The sequence below is a fragment of the Gymnoscopelus braueri genome (assembly GCF_963280865.1).
Source record: "Gymnoscopelus braueri genome assembly, chromosome: 11".
Lineage (NCBI taxonomy): Eukaryota > Metazoa > Chordata > Actinopteri > Myctophiformes > Myctophidae > Gymnoscopelus > Gymnoscopelus braueri.
The window spans coordinates 20,079,953-20,089,478 of NC_137613.1; positions in this window are offsets into that span (position 1 = coordinate 20,079,953).

A 9,526-nucleotide genomic window follows, 5' to 3' on the forward strand; every position below is an offset into this window, starting at 1 on the left:
GGTAGTCGACTGGTTGGTGTGTGTGTGTGTGGTGAAACCCCCTTCTTTACCAAACAGAATGTACACACACAAAGCCACTGAACACAGCTCAGAGAAGCCTGGTCAAATAACGTTTTGGCTATAGTGGTTTAGTCCTAGTTTTTCTTGTCCAGACTGTCCAGTCATCTGTATCCTAAACAGACCTAGGTCAAATAGTATCGGCTGATAATCCAGAGCATTTGGAAAAAGCTTGAATTCCCATGTGTGCAGTCAGTTTCATGTGGTGACATCCAGTGGGCATTATGGTGCTCTTTAACATAAAAAAATATATATATAATCTCTTCAGGCTCTCTGTCCTGAGGAGTGAACTGAAAACCGGTTGAGTTTTTTTATTTATTTTTTATGCCCGATTGAGTAGAGCCTTTTAGCTTATCTCCTTGCCCTGCTCAAGAGTGCCAGAATAACTTAATTTCTATCTAATCCCCAGCATTTGTTTTCTAACCCTCTGTCCCAGGTGGGTTTGGTTTGCCACATACTCCAGTAGCAATGGAAAGTTTAGACAATCACAAACACATATTTGAGTGTCAATTCAGTTATAAAGTGTACTTTTCTGTGATCGACAGCTTAACTGAAACTGTTTAAATTGTTCTTTGGCCGCAACCCCCACCCATCTGTGACGAGAGAGGAGGTTAAAGCAAATTACTGGAAAATACAATTTGACTGAGTTCTGATCCCATAACCAACTGTCCCGCCTGCACTGCGTTAAGCCTAATTCGTACGGTGGCTTGTCAAATATGACAGATTTTCGACAAGCGACGTTATTGAGCAGCTAGGCTTTGCTAATGGCTCTATTGAAGACTGATAGAAAACACTTAACCTTTTCCCAACATGTTGATATTTACTTCCCTCAGTCTCATCATTGCTGTTTTTTTATTTTATAATTTTCTTCTATATTTTCCAAGATGTATTACTGTTGCTATTGTAATTATTCTATTATTAACATAACAATTTTTTTGATGAATTTTGTACCCCCTCGCCCAGGGCCCACCTCTTCTCCATGATCCTCTGGTTATTATGAATTTATTTCCCTCCTGTCATAAGTTGGCTTGCTAGATCACTTCAAGAAGCCTATTATCGTTTTTTTTCAAGCTCACCGGTTAACCCGGTAACCTTGTTACCATGGAGAAAAGAAGAGGGGGAGGGGGTTCATATAACCCCATCACATTATATTGAAGAAAAAAAAAAACATTGTTCTCATTTGTATTTTATTTTTCTTGGATCTTGTGTATATATATATTTTCCATTTTGGAGAGGTGGGATTTCTGTAAAGAGAAAAAAAAGAAAAAAAAAACATTGTATTGTTTAACCGTTGTATTATTTGAAAAAATGTCCACCCTCTCCTTAGTTGTCTCTCTCGTCTCGGTCCCGGTCCTCCTCACTAGCAAGCGGCCACTGGTGAGAGAGCGGACGGAGAGGGAGAGAGACTGGCGCTCGTCACGTATAGGAGGAAGCATCTGTACTTCTGTTTCGCTCCTTATCTTTTCATCTTTATTTGTAATTAAAAGTGTAATCAGGGTTCATTAAAAAAACAAACAAAAAAACTGGTAAAAACGGATCCGGTTGTCCTCGCTTCATTTCACTGTGTCGTCTCCTCGCTCTTTTAGTCACTCAGTTATACATGTGTTCATTTATTAGGAGGCGAACTGAGTATGCTGTATTAGTCGTGACGGTCACTTCATTGACACTGGTTATTTTTCAGTTCTAACGAAGATATTAAATATGAATATTGGTTATTGCTTTATTATCTATGCTGCCTGACAAAGCCATATACCAGCATCAATTGTGTCAGTTTATCTCCTGGCACTACATTGTTGGTACAGAAGGAGATGACGTCGAGTAGCACTTGACATGAATAATTTGTGATATGACATCACATGACACCACTAGTAATCTTTCTCAGTTAAAACACTAGTTGGCCTCGTTTGGACAGTTTGGAAGAATGGCTGATGGAAAATTCATTGTACTACACAATTTAGTGGGAAATTATATGCTCATCAACAGTGGATGCTGCTGGGTTAAGTGCAACAAATGCCACCCTTTTAACATTGCCCTATGATAGCGCCACCAGGACACAGATTTTTGCAAGTAGAACCTGCCAGCCAAGCCCACATTCAGATTTATTTTGTTAACGCAAACATTTGACACGGTTTTGATCCATGGTAGATCTTTGTCAGGTCAACACAAAACAATCAAAATCATCCCAGGAGGCGGGCATGGCCAGCTCCTGTGGTAAGTTGCATTACGTTCAAAAGGTTGATTTCCTTCCCGTGAGACGGAAGGACACAACAGCTAAACTGTGAATCTTGGAAGTTTACATGGTGTCAGTGGTGTCATGTGTCTCGTGTTCTTCTTCTCCCTCCTATTCACTGTTCTCAGAGCAGAGTCTGCTGGTTGTAAGTATCAGATTCATCATGACTGTCCTCTTTGGCAACGCACCTCTCTATTCGGTCACAAGTTCACAACTGTTCCTCCTGTCATGGCGGTGAGTGCTGCCTAGTGTACAGACACATGGATATGAATCCATGTTTAGTGTCCTATTACTTGGGTCATATAAAGCATTTACATTTTATGTTTAGCTGATGACTCTAGCCAGAGGCAGTTTCTCTAATGAGTCCAATTGTTTTTACACCTGCAACCAACTGGTCTGAGCCAAAGTGGTCATTATCCCTGTGATCCTAGAATAATCGTATAAAAGAAGTGTGCTCAGGGGGAAAAAAATACATGAGGGAAGGTAGTAGGCTATGTATTGAAGCATGTAGAGATGGAAGATGTGAGAAATGGGTATGATTCATCAGGGGAGCGTGAGAGAGCTCCTTGACCCTTACTGAAACTTGAAAGGGGAGCTCAGTGGAGCGCAAATCTCCACCAGGATGTACACCCCTTCCTCCCAACATATGTGTCTGTGGTGATTTATGATGACATTGATTTGGAATTGTGCACATGTATGAAAAGGCACAGGGCGTTGGATGGATGGGGTTGGGAGGTTATGGTAAAGTGCTGATGCCTTGTGTCAGTTTTGTTTGTAAGGGGCCAGACTAACACAAATCAGGGCGGAGAATGATGGCAGGGCCCATGTACTACAGTAAAGTATGTACATAGATTGTAAAGGAATTCTGGCCTAAATAAGAGACCATATCGGACCAAATCATGTAATAAAAATGTTCTTAGATTGAGTTAAAACAAATGATCAAATGGGGGTCCATGGCCTAATGCATATCAAATTGGGCAACCTTGAAATTAGAAATGTTGAGGCACTGCACCCATGACTGCATCACACACAGCTCCAAATTGGTGATAGGCCTGGTCACTGACGACAGGAGAGACATTTTTTACTGTGCAAAATACATGACAAACACAACCTTGTGTATGTCTTTGTGATGTATTTTGCTCAGTAAAACCTTTCGGAGCTAAAAGCGGTTGTTTACGCGGTTTACTTTTTCTTTATGCTATTACTTACCTTGTCCTGCACCAGTGACAAATGGGTGTGCGTAATATTTTTCTTTGAAGGTAAAATGCCCTCTCTCACAACATTGACAAGACCTCCGGAGCTGATCGGAGACTACAGAAAGGAGAGACGCTGCATGGGCCCCATCTACATCAATGGGTCTGCTGTTCAGAGTCAGTATAGCTTCACGTTCCTCAGCATCCACATCACCGAGGATTGGTGAGGATCGGTGATGATGCCGCAAGAGTGGCCTCAATTTGCCTCAATCCTGAGATTTATGTTGGGTGAGAGGGTATAGCCTACTGGGGACAGTGAAACCTATGTATTATTATATTTATATTTATCATTTAATAAATAAATTAAGTTCAACACTTAAGAGCAAAGGGGCCTGGTTTGAGCAACTCACTAATCAGACCTGAATATGTATACATTGGTGCAAATACTATGTAAATTCACACATATCCATATATCTCATCATCACACAATTAAATGGTAGTTGATGTCGACTCTATATGTACAACTTCCTTTAGTAAACAAACAATCGAAAAATGCCACATGATTAAGACACTTATTCCAGTCAAGATGTCTAGAGTAAGTGAAGCATCACCCAGCTTGATAGTTAATTGAAATGGAACGATAGGGTGACCGTCTATGAAGGGGGGCCGGCGTCCCCCTTTATAATGATTTATCACCATGAATAAATAATGATCCTTCATAATGTTTTTCACCCCAGAAATCCTATAATAAAATTTGTGAACTTTCAGAATGTATCAATATTCTGTGCACAGCTGTTATAAAAGACATCTGTGAAGGGTAGTTACCTCTGATAACCCTATTAATATAACTGTAATCACCTTTAACATCGGTGGACTAACAAAAGAAGATATTATTATTAGCCCAAGTTATATAACTATACCATGACTGAAGTCGACTGAAGTCTGCTGGGAGTTCCTGGGCTTTAACTGAGACTCTAGCCCCATCTGCTGACAATTTACATTATTGCAATCTTGAGATGCTAGTCTAGTAGGCTCTGTAGGCTGGTTTTGTGAGCTAACGTTGACAGACATGAGCTAACATGTCTGTCCCATAATGCATTTTTAATTATATGTTTGCTTAAAGATTATTTAGATACCTGTGTAAACATAGAATTATGTCTAGACATCCTAGTAGACTGCCTAGCAACATATAAGATGTACACACAACTTATGTAGGCCTAGGTTAGGTTAAATACATTGACCCGTATGCACTGCATGACTTTTGTTGCCTGCAGCTTTTGGCAAACGAAGCCCTGTTGACAAGGTACAAGTATGTAACAGTCATATCCTCTCTGTCGGGTGGAAACCTATGTCCAAAACTTTACTTTACAGGATTCAAATTCAAAAGTAGCAAAAGTAGCAGATCTACAAGCTTTAAAAAAAACATGATTGGCGCGCCAACTTTCGAGCTTGTAAATCCACTACTTTTAATACTTTTGTGTGACACTGTGACCCTCCAGAAAAACGTGGGCAAAAATCCTTGATTATGCGGGCTAAAACTCTTGATTATGCGGGCTAAAATCCTTGATTTTGCGATGAAATATGCGGGTTTTTTGCAATTTTATGCGGTGAAATTGCGGGAAGTTGTGAAATATGCGGAAAGTTGTGAAATATGCGGCAGTATGCCAAATATACAATATGCGAAAAGTTGAGAAATATGTGAAAAGTTGCGAAATATGCGGCGATATGCGAAAATACCTTACCATACCTACTACAGTAGTAGGTATGGCTATTAATTTACAAAAACACAAAAAGTTAAAACATGGAGATGGGAGGTTTCTGCCCGACAGAGACGATATATATATTATATATTATATGTATATTATATATTATATATTAACACAAAAAAAATGTGTTTGGTATATTATTTAGTGCAGACCACTCCAAGAGAGTGGTCTTGCAGTGGGATCCTATGGGGAGACACGGAGCTCAGGAGGTGCTATAGAACGGGTGGGCAACATGTTTTGCCATACTGACGTGACTACGAAGGGCCATTAAACATTTATTTAATATAATACTTCACTATGTGTTTCAACACATAGTGAAGTATTATATTAAATAAATTGGTAGACACAAAATGGTGACTTTTATTTTATTTTACAGCTGTATATGATATTACTTAGCCTACAGTATTAAAGCCTACAATCCACCTCAATGTATTATCAACTTTTAAATTAGCCTGCTAATTTCTATCTTGCCAATTGCATCATATGCACCACTTTGTGGTGTGCCAATATTTGGAATCGAAAATAATTATTTGCCTCAAAATCTTCAGCTTTTATCATTGTTTCCACCAGGCCGAAAGGCATGTCTGAGACTGTTTTGCACCCTGTCTGTCTGTCTGTCTGTCTGTCCATGTGTGTGTAGTTCCGTCTGTGGACAGCTAATCTCCGGCACCATTGGCTTGATCACAGCGAAACTGTACACACATACTCCCTGGATGCCAAATTTTTCACATGGGCCTGTCATAGTGCCACCGGGAGGCTGATTTGTGCAAAACACATCTTTTGACAGTACTCCTACAGATTTTTTCCAAACATCACGCAAATCGGTACACAGTAACAAAACGGGTCTTTCAGATTTTTTTATATTCCATCCTGATTGGCTTAGATTGACGTCTAAAGTTCGCAGGAGTGGCCCGTTTTGAACAAAATGCCGCAAATCATGAAAGCAGCGTCCGATTGCGGTGAAACTTTGCCCGCACATTCGCACTACGTTGAGGAACAAATGCCACCCTTTTAACATTGCCCTATGATAGCGCCACCAGGACACCGATTTTTGCAAAACATTTTTTCTTTATATTACTCCTACACATTTTTTCCAAACATCACGCAAATTGGTACACATTATCTCTAAAGTCAAGTGATCAAGACGGCTCCGTCTTATTTTTCATATTCCATCCTGATTGGTGAATTCCAAACATTGCTGGCCCACACTTGACCTGGTGGAGACCTGTGACCTCCGAGGAGCACTTTTTCTAGTTTCCTTTGAGGGCGCCATGGGCCGGATTGAGGTGGTTAGGGACCGGGTCTGGCCCCCGGGCCGTGTTGTCCTATAGACTCACCTCTCTGTGGGAAAACCCTCCATAAAAACAGAGGTACTCAGGCCAGCAGGTGTATGGGAAGAAGAAGGCCTGTCCCTCTATGTTAGAGTGGGATCCTATGGGCAGACACGGAGCCCCCCGTGGCGTGTATCTCATGTACCGGGTACCATGGGTACAGCAGAATAAACTGTTTGGCATTGGCAGAGATTTTTCATGGATGCAACCAGCTGTGCTGCTCATCCCACAAATGCATGTTCCCTACAAATGGGACACCATTTAAAAGGGAAATAAAAACAGGCTTCCCCCACACACACACACACACACACACACACACACACACACACACACACACACACACACACACACACACACTGTACACACACACAGTGCAAAGTGAGCTACTTAGGACTGTAAGTTTGATTACAAGCGGGATTACATCACTAATTACCTGTACAACTGAATGGGATTTGTCTCTTGAAACGCATTCTGAAAGTATCCTGTGCATTTGTGCGTGAAAGTGTGCATGCGTGTGTTTGTGGTATTTCTGGAGGGAGATTGGCTGAGTATAGGTGTGTGTGTGTGTGTGTGTGTGTGTGTGTGTGTGTGTGTGTGTGTGTGTGTGTGTGTGTGTGTGTGTGTGTGTGTGTGTGTGTGTGTGTGTGTGTGTGTGTGTGTGTGTGTGTGTGTGTGTGTGTGTGTGTGTTCGTGTGTGTGTTCATGCCAGATGACCTCACTAATAGGGATTGATTAAGTATGTGTGTCACATGAAGGGAAAGTTGGTAGTGTCTCTACAGAGGCCTGTCGTTGCTGCCTTGTCATCATGACATGCACAGTAAAATCCTCAGTGAGCATTTAACTCTCAGGGGTATAAGAGCACTCACAGTTTAAATTCACACTGAGGATTTGACCTTGTATGCTTATCCAGCAGTCCTCAGCATTGGGGTCAGGACCACCCACAGGGGCATTAGAGGATCTTAAAAGGGTCACATTGTGACTTACGGCAGTGGCGTGCATCACATACCATAGAGATACTAATTAGCTTTCCCCTCTCTGGTTGAACAGGATTAAAATCAGCTGATGCGGTTTTTGGTTGGAATGCTCATCCCTCCTTTGCACCTGATTGGATAGATATAGTTTTTCTTTCTTCTTCTAAAGCAATCTGACGATGTTGATAAGTCACGTAATTTGTTTGATATCATTATTCAGCATTTTATGTGTTGTGTAAACTATGTACGGTTATGTTTGTTTGTGTTTCAAGCAGGAACTTTGCCTGTTTGTTTATAATAATTAGGTACACTGAGTCCCAGAAAATGATTACTCATTCAGTGGTGACAGTCAATGGAATTGAATAAGAATGTACAGATGCATTTCTTGCAGTTGAAATACACACATGAGTTGATAAGGTATTTGGTCAGTCACAGTGCTGCCTATAGGCCCCCAGGGCTGTACTGGAGTCAAGTGGCTGTAATGCATAAGTGGCAGGGATTTGAGCTTATAGCCACAGCTCCCTGCCTCGTTCTTAGAAAGTGCTCTGAGGTGCTAATGCTGGCGGGATTTATGTGGTTCCGTCACAACAACAGTTCAACTTCTATTGACTTTCAAAATACCAAATCCTCTTGCTGTGTCACCCTCTATCTATACTGTGTGTGTGTGTGTGTGTGTGTGTGTGTGTGTGTGTGTGTGTGTGTGTGTGTGTGTGTGTGTGTGTGTGTGTGTGTGTGTGTGTGTGTGTGTGTGTGTGTGTGTGTGTGTGCTTGCTGTGTCACCCTCTATCTATACTGTGTGTGTGTGTGTGTGTGTGTGTGTGTGTGTGTGTGTGTGTGTGTGTGTGTGTGTGTGTGTGTGTGTGTGTGTGTGTGTGTGTGTGTGTGTGTGTGTGTGTGTGTGTGTGTGTGTGTGTGTGCACGCGTCTGTGTGTGTGTGTGTGCACGCGTCTGTGTTTCTAAGGTTTATTGCTATTCCACTTTCATCTTCTCCTAATTACTTGTACACAATTGACTGTAGCTCTCTGGTGTGTCGCTATTACTCTCTCTCTCTCTCTCTCTCTTTATGTCTCTCCGAGTCTTCCTTTTACTCTCGTGGCATCTCTTTCTCTCTTGCTCTGTTTCTGTCTTTCTGGATGTCTGTTTGTGTGTCTCTCCTTCTCTCTCCCACAGTTCTTATTCATCTAAGAGTCTCTCGCTTGATCTTTCATCTCAAATCTCCCTCTATCTTAATACCCTGAAGTTCTGCGGCAGCTTTTCTGAAGCTCGAGTCTTGAGGCTTTATCTCCCTCCCTCTCAATTTCCAACGTCTCTGTTTGTCTGTCTGTCCGCCCATCTGTCCTCTCTCAACCTCTGTGTCACTCTGAAGGACTTAACGAAAACAACTGTCCCACAATGTTGCGTGTTCTCTGTACTTGCCCTACATTTCTGAATAGATGCTGTATGGTGAATGAGCAGACAATCACCCTGCCATCAGGCAGGGTGACTCTGCAGGGTCTCTGCGGGCATGGAACCGTTTCGCGTACTTTGTGTATTGTGTTCGCCTGTTCGTGTACACGCATGCACTGCATGTATTTGAGTCTACTTTTGTGTGTGTGTGTCTACTCTGTCTGTGATGAGTTTGTTCAGACTCTTTTGAAGCACTGTGTGTAGTCTAGAAATTGCATGTAACAGGATTTTAAATGGCAGAAATTGCTGTAATGATGGTGTGGCATTGTCGTGGGTTTGTGGTACTGTGGTTACTATGCACAGTATTTATGTTTGTACGCATGTTTATAGGTCACGCTTGAATGTGCGTGCACACAAAGGCTATTTATGTGTGTCGACTGCACATAAAACACTGTGTGTGTGTGTGTGTGTGTGTGTGTGTGTGTGTGTGTGTGTGTGTGTGTGTGTGTGTGTGTGTGTGTGTGTGTGTGTGTGTGTGTGTGTGTGTGTGTGTTACGATACTGTACATACAACTGTGTGTCTTTTGCGTGTG